This window comes from Bos grunniens, chromosome 10, assembly GCF_055505025.1.
Source record: "Bos grunniens cultivar Pamir isolate PY7600 chromosome 10, Bosgru_T2T1.0, whole genome shotgun sequence".
NCBI classification, from domain to species: domain Eukaryota; kingdom Metazoa; phylum Chordata; class Mammalia; order Artiodactyla; family Bovidae; genus Bos; species Bos grunniens.
The window spans coordinates 83,573,623-83,581,898 of record NC_141174.1 but is presented as its reverse complement, the minus strand read 5'-3'; positions in this window follow the sequence as shown (position 1 = coordinate 83,581,898).

Sequence of the window (8,276 nt, the reverse complement as noted above, 5' to 3'; positions counted from 1 at the left end):
CCTTCACTTTCAGTCTGTATGTGTCCCTAGGTTTGAGGTGGGTCTCTTGTAGACAGCATATATAGGGGTCATTTGTGTGTGTGTGTGTGTGTTTGTTTGTTTGTCTTTTTATCCATTCAGCCACAGTCTTTTGGTTGGGGCATTCAACCCATTTACATTTAAGGTAATTGTTGGTAAGTATGATCCCATTGCCATTTACTTTGTTGTTTTGGGTTCGAGTTTATAAATCTTTTCTCTTTCCTGTCTAGAGAAGATCCTTTAGCATTTGTTGAAGAGCTGATTTGGTGGTGCTGAATTCTCTGAGCTTTTGCTTGTCTGTAAAGCTTTTGATTTTTCCTTCATATTTGAATGAGATCCTTTCTGGGTACAATAATCTGGGTTGTAGGTTTTTCTCTTTCATCACTTTAAGTATGTCCTGCCATTCCCTTCTGGCTTGAAGAGTTTCTATTGAAAGATCAGCTGTTATCCTTATGGGGATCCCCTTGTGAGTTATTTGTTGTTTTTCCCTTGCTGCTTTTAATATTTGTTGTGTTTGATCTTCATTAATTTGATTAAAATGTGTCTTGGGGTGTTTCACCTTGGGTTTATCCTGTTTGTGACTCTCTGGGTTTCTTGGACTTGGGTGGCTATTTCTTTCCCCATTTTAGGGAAGTTTTCAACTATTATCTTCTCAAGTATTTTCTCATGGCCTTTTTGTATTCTTCTTCTGGGACTCCTATGATTCGAATGTTGGGGTGTTTAACTTTGTCCCAGAGGTCTCTGAGGTTGTCCTCATTTAATTCTTTTTTCTTTTTTCCTCTGTGCTTCATTTATTTTTCCATATTCTATCTTCCACCTCACTTATCCTATCTTCTGCCTCAGTTATTCTACTGTTGGTTCCCTCCAGGGTGCTTTTGATCTCAGTTATTGCATTATTCATTATTGACTTTTTTAATTTCTTTTTGCTCCGTGTTAAACTTTTCTTGCATCTTCTCAATCCTTGTCTCCAGACTATTTATCCGTAACTCCATTTTGTTTTCAAGATTTTGGATCATTTTTACTATCATTATTCTGAATTCTTTTTCAGGTAGACTCCCTATTCCCTCCTCTTTGGTTTGGTTTGGTGGGCTTTTATCCTGTTCCTTTACCTGCTGAATATTTCTCTGCCTTTTCATCTTGTTTAGGTTGCTGTGTTTGGGGTGGCCTTTCTGTATGCTGGAAGTTTGTGGTTCCTCTTTATTGTGGAGGTTCCTCCCTGTGGGTGGAGTTGGATGATTGGCTTGTCAAGGTTTCCTGGTTAGGGAAGCTTGCATCGGTGTTCTGGTGGGTGGAGCTGGATCTCCTTTCTGGAGTGCAATGAAATGTCTGCAGTGAATTTTGAAGGGGTCTATGGGTTTGGTGTGACTTTTGGCCACCTGTATTTTTGTGCTCAGGGTTATGTTCCTGCATTGTTGGAGAATTAGCTTGGTATGTCTTGCTCTGGAACTTGTTGGCTCTTGGGTGGAGCTTGGTTTCAGTGTAGGTACAGAGGCTTTTGGATTAGCTCTTGTCTATTAATGTTCCCTGGAGTCAGTTTTCTGCTGTTCTCAAGTTTTGGATTTAAGCCTCCTGCCTCTGGCTTCCAGTCTTATTCTTACAGTAGCCTCAAGACTTCTCCATCCATACAACACTGATGATAAAACATCTAGGTTAATGGTGAAAAGATTCTCCACAGTGGGAGACACCCAGAGAGGTTCACAGAGTTACATGGAGAAGAGAAGAGGGAGGAGAGAGATAGAGGTGACCAGGAGGAGAAGAGGGGGAATCAAAAGGGGAGAGTAATCAATTCCCTATTTGCTCTCCACAGTCTAGAACACTCAGAGAGGTTCACAGAGTTCCATAGAGAAGAGAAGAGGGAGGAAGGAGACAGAGGTGACCAGGAGGAGAGGAGGGGGAGTCAAAAGGAAAGAGACCAATCTAGCCTGTGATCAGTTCCCTAAGTGTTCTCCACAGCCCAGAATACACAAAGAGATTCACAGAGTTAAGTACAGAAGAGAAGGGGGAGGGAGGAGATAGAGGTGACCTGGGGGAGAAAAAGGAGAGTCAAAAGGGGAAGAGAGCAATCAAGCCAGTAATCACACTCCTAAGTAAAAATGGGTACTAAAGATTGGATTCTTAAAGGTACAGAATCGATAACAAATACCAAAAAGCAAAGATTAAAAATCTAGAATAGAGGTTGCTGCTGCTGCTAAGTCGCTTCAGTCGTTTCTGACTCTGTGTGACCCCATAGACGGCAGCCCACCAGGCTCCCCCATCCCTGGGATTCTCCAGGCAAGAATACTGGAGTGGGTTGCCATAGGCTCTCAAAAATACAATATTAAAAAAATTGCAAAAGTTATTTACAAAATATGAAGTTTGCTTTAAAAATAGGGTCTTTTTTTTGCAAGGTAATAGTAGATTTTAAAAGTGAAAATTAAAGAGGTAATAAAAAACTTAAAATTTTTTTAATTACAAAATGATAATAGTAAAATATATCTAGGAATTTATCTGGAGCTGTTGAGGGCAGTGTGGGGTCAGCTCAGTTTCACATAGTTCCTTGATCCAGCTTATACTTCTCAAGGTCTATAGGTCTATATACTATAGGTCCCTTTCAATGTAGCCAATGCTAACTACAGGGTTTTAATCTGTTGCACCTGTCACTTCCAAAGCGGTTCCCTCTTGTTTATTTTGGCTTCCTCTGTTTGCAAGTCTCTTCAGTATCTAACTTCCACCCTGACACAAGGCAGCGAAGGTGGTCATTTATTTAGGCTCACTTGTTCAATTGTGCTGTGGGGAGGGAGGAACATTGCCAACAAATATCACTGGCATGTGTGGGGAGCACTCAGTGTCTGAGCCACACTGGGTTTGCCCCCACTCAAGGCATGTGTTCTTTCCTGGTCTACACTGCTCAGGCTTCCAGGTTGCTCTGCAGGGGAACTGTCTAAGGTGGGCCCTGGGTTGCATGCACTTTCCACGTCTAAGCCGCTCAGGTTCGGGTTCCCAGGTACTCCACAAAGGCACAGACTCGGTTGGGCCTATGCCTTGTGCCCTTCCTGAGCTTCCCAGCAGCTCAGGCGACCAGATGCTTGGCGAGTGCACACTCCCCAGGTGGGCGGTGCATCTTATCACCTCCCCTGTCCCAGCCACTTGGTTTCCTGGGTGTGCAGCAGGAGCCTGTCTCAGGTGTGCTGTGTGTCTCCTCTGGGGAGCTGATCTCTGGTTGCAACCCTCCTGGTGGATGGCAACTGTCCCAGGAAGGATCCCAGGAAGACTTGGTTAGCAACTGGGAGCCTGCTTGCAGTTTGGTAGAGGATGCTGTCTCTGGGGCCGAGTTTGCCCCTTGCCTTTGGCTCTGGCTGTCACCTGCCTGCCTCCCTGCCTCCAGTGAGGGATGGGCCAGTCCGCTGTCAGCTAGCTCTCCTCTGGTATTGGCTCAGTCCTTTGTTCTGTGAGTGGCCGGCAGTGGCTTAGATTAGAGCTTTTAATGGCAAAGTTCTCTCTTTTTTCTCTCTATCCCATGGTTTGGGTTGCTGTCTCACGTTAGCTCCCTCAGATTGCCCTCAGGGCATTCAGGCCTGGTGCTTACCCTAAGCAATGCAGTCCACACTTCCCTGTTCAGCCCTGGCTTGCTGGTGGTGGACATGAGCATTTGGGCTACTTCTCCACTGGGAGCTGCAGTTAGGCGTGTAATCTGTGGGCTTTATTTGTTTTTTCCTCCCAGTTATGTTGCCCTCTGAGATTCCAAAACTCCCCACAGACCCACCTGGTAAGAGGGTTTCCTGGTGTTTGGAAACTTCTCTTTTATGACTCCCTCCCCAGGATGGGTCTCCATTTCTAACTCTTTTGTCTCTCTTTTTATCTTTTATATTTTGTCCTACCTCCTTTCTAAGACAATGGGCTGCCTTTCTGGGTGCCTGATGTCCTCTGCCAGCGTTTAGAAGTTGTTTTGTGGTATTTGCTCAGCGTTCAAATGATCTTTCAATGAATTTGTGGGGGAGAAAGTGGTCTCCCTGTCCTATTCCTCCGCCATCTTAGGACTGCCCCCAATCTTAGTTTTCTGAATGTTGAGTTTTAAGCCACCTTTTTCACTCTCCTCTTTCACTTTCATCAAGAGGCTCTTTGGTTCTTCTTTGCTTTCTGCCATAACTGTGGTGTTGTACATAAACTTAGTTATCTGCAGCCAACCCAGCATCCACCCCCTCACCCTGCCCCATGGCCCTTCTTAAGGTCTTGTCTTCATCACAGAGATGCCAGTAAGTACATTTTTCAGGATCCCCTTCCCCTATGGTTTGCTAGTAGAAGACAGGCACTCACGTGAGATGTGTAAAGTAAATGAGAAGCCATTAATCTCTGGACACAGTCACAGCCAAATGTGTGGGAAGACAATTTCATAGCAACCTTCTTTAGAGTTGCAGGAGCTTCTAGGCAAACTCCTGAGAACTTTTGGTTCAGATCTGCTGGTTTTCTTGACCTTCAGTGGGGGCTTTCTCTGACCCGCTTCCCCACTTCTTCCAATGTTTACATTAAGCACCTAATTCCTATCTCAAGTCCTTCGCATCTGAAATACACTGAGTGGCTTCTGTAATCCTAATACAATACAGCTCCCAGTTGATCCTAGGATTTACTCAACCTTTTGCTGTAAATTGGCCCTGCTGAAACTCAGATGGGTAATAGCTCTACCCTAACGGATTTAGGGCCAGTGCTAGGGGAGGGGGTACTATGAAAACTCTTTTCTGCCCTCGGTGCCAGAAACGTCTTCGGTTATGAAGCACACAGAGATAGACTCTGTGGGCCTATCTGGGCCTTTCTTTTCAACTGCAGTTTTCAGATTTGTGAGACACTCTGCTGCTGCTGCTGCTGCTAAGTCGCTTCAGTCGTGTCTGACTCTGTGTGACCCCATAGACAGCAGCCCACCAGGCTCCCCTGTCCCTCGGATTCTCCAGGCACAAATACTGGAGTGGGTTGCCATTTCCTTCTTCAATGTATGAAAGTGAAAAGTGAAGGTGAAGTTGCTCAGTCGTGTCCGACTCTTCACGACCCCATGGACTGCAGCCAACCATGCTCCTCTGTCGATGGGATTTTCCATGCAAGAGTACAGGAGTGGGTTGCCATTGCCGTCTCTGGTGAAACACTCTACCTCTACCCTTAAGGGAGTATTTAGATGTAGGGAGAGCAGAGAAAGACTCACAAGTTGCCAAGAAGCAACCATTCAGATTAATAAAACCTTAAGTGGGACCCAGGTATTGTGGTTGACTAGTCTCCATCTGGTGGACACCACTGGTTTTCCTCACTAGGATGCAAGCTCCATAGGGAGCAAGGGCTTTGGTCACCAGTGTACCCCAACCAACTAGAGTGCTCAGTCAACACTTGTCAAATGAGGGATAAATGGCCCCACAGAACAGGGAAGTGACATGCCTGTTAGAGTCTGAGATGTCTCACAAGATCCAATAGATATTATAGGTGTCTCATCAATGTTCATGGTTATGTCCCTGGCTCTAAGATGCTGTACTGTTATCCAATTTAGGAGAAAGAACATTTTAACAAGCAAAAGCTCTGATCTGTGTCTCCTTATAACTTTCTGCTCTTTCTTCATAATCAGAAAGGTTTGTTATAGATTTAGTTATCACATGGGGAACTTTCAAAAAAGTTCCTAGGCATTACTAGGTTTTATTTAGCCAATTGCTGCCGCTGCTGCTAAGTCACTTCAGTCGTGTCCAACTCTGTGCGACCCTGTAGACGGCAGCCCACCAGGCTCCTCCGTCCCTGGGATTCTCCAGGCAAGAACACTGGAGTGGGTTGCCATTTCCTTCTCCAATGCATGAAAGTGAAAGTGAAGTCGCTCAGTCGTATCAGACTCTTAGCGACCCCATGGACTGCAGCCTACCAGGCTCCTCCGTCCATGGGATTTTCCAGGCAAGAGTAGTGCAGTGGGTTGCCATTGCCTTCTCCAATTTAGCCAATTGAGGAAACCTTAAACAATCCACTCTTCTTATTATGTTGTCATGTAGACAATGCAAACTGTAGATGTAAACAATGTAAAAAATGGAAAGGATGATCTCAGAATTTTAAAATGGAATAAATTTCACATTAGGGAAAAACTGACCACAATTTTTTTTTTTCTAATTCCACTTTAGATTTGGTTTGGTATTTGAGAACCCCTGATCACATTCAACTCTCTCATCCAAAATGTAAGCGTGGGCACCTTTTGTTAGGTGCTGAGGATCTAAGTCAGGAAGATAGGTTCCTTTCTTGCCTTGGGAAGCTAATGTCAGTTTTTTGATGTCACAAACACTGGGAGCTGTTGAGAACACAAGACATCTAAGCCAGTTCAACGGGGAAGAGGAAATTTCCAAGTAGAAATGCCTTTTACACTATGACCTCAGAGTCAGTAGGAGTTACCCAGAGAAAACCTGGGGGAGGGAACACATTCCAGACTGAAGGCAAATGACCTTGCCAAAGTCATGCAAGTGCAGGGGCAGAACAAAAAAAGGACACACCAGGGCCCTCTACTAGCAGCTATGCCTTTTTGGTGAGGATCTTCAATGTAATTTATTTTCTTCCCAGCTTAGCATCCCTTATGGAAAACTCACAGCTTGAAATCTCACCTTCACTTGAGCTATATTAAGTTCCCAATAATTACCATCTCTGTACTTTATCAATTTGGGGCTCAGCCCTTTGCTTAAAAAAAAAAAGAGCACTTTATCAAAAATCATTGCTGTTCCTTGGGTTCAGGCTGGCCTGAGTTGGGGTGGGAGCCAAGATGGTCAGAAAACAAACCACACATATTGCTGCTTCTGGAAGCTTTGTTCTTTAATGAGCCATGGCGTGATCTGTCCATTAAACTGCTCTTGTGTAGCCATACAGTGCATATTTTGGGTGGCACAAACTGCACTTTATACAACTGATGGCCCCAGCCCCACCCCCTGCCAAAAAAACAAGGAAATCACAAAGTGCCTGTTGATTGCATCAGGAATGTAATCAGTTCTGTGGGTGAGACACATCATTCTTTGTATAGAATTATTCTGTTAAACAGTAAAATGATATTATATTTCACAGGCTATGTCCTTTTACAATAGATAGTCTTTTATAAATTTACACTCAGTGTATTTATATAAATTACTTTAAATCCATTCATATAATACTTATCTGTAGTCCACACCTTTCCCTTAGTAAATACAATTACTTGGTTCCAAAGGTGCAACTTTTACATGACCTAAGAGGGATGATAAGCAGGCATTCAACATGGATGGAAAGCAAGGTGATGGACCCCTTGGTGGGGCTTTTTTGACAACAGTTTCAACCAAGAGACCAACAAGACCTAATAGATCCACCTCCATAGTCACTATTTTGCCCTTTACCACCAGATAAGACGTGGGAGCAGCTCCAGAGAAAAGTGAGTGACAGTATTTTAGGGGTATGCTGCTGCTGCTGCTAAGTCGCTTCAGTCGTGTCCGACTCTGTGCGACCCCAGAGACGGCAGCCCACCAGGCTCCCCCATCCCTGGGATTCTCCAGGCAAGAACACTGGACTGGGTTGCCATTTCCTTCTCCAATGCATGGAAGTGAAAAGTGAAAGGGAAGCCGCTCAGTTGCGTCCAACTCCTAGCGACCCCATGGACTGCAGCCTACTAGGCTCCTCCATCCATGGGATTTTTCAGGCAAGAGTAATGGCTTAGTGTTAGTCACTCAGTTGTGTCTGACTCTTTGAGACTTCATGGACTGTAACCTCTGTCCGTAGAATTCTCCAGGCAAGAATACTGGGGTGAGTTGCCATTCCCTTCTCCAGGGTATCGTCCCAACCCAGGGATCGAACCCAGGTTTCCCACATTGCAGGCAGATTCTTTACCATGTGATCCATCAGGGAAGCCCCAAGAAAGACTCCCACAAACACCAAGGAACTTTACTACCAAGGCTAGCATGGTATTGGGGGACAGTGCCAACTGTCACAGAATTATGGGGAGCTGTCTCACAATTATGGGTAGACAAACATATCTGTCAGCACAGAATGAAGCTGTGTTGGTCAACACAGAATGACCAAGAGGGGGGAAAATGAGAGAGAGGAGAATGAGGAAAGCCAGCTGGAGTGTTTCTTTTTAAAATTAAAACTCGCTGAGCTTTGAACACATCCTGAGAATATTTTCTTCTCTCTTGTTCACCAAAGTGCTTGTGAAAGGTACACATTCCTTAGTTACAGTTTAAAAAAGAAAAATGTGGCCCACAGGCACTGAAGCAGGCCTGCAGAACCTTGCTGGAGCTCCTGTTTTCTGCATGCTTCTGGGA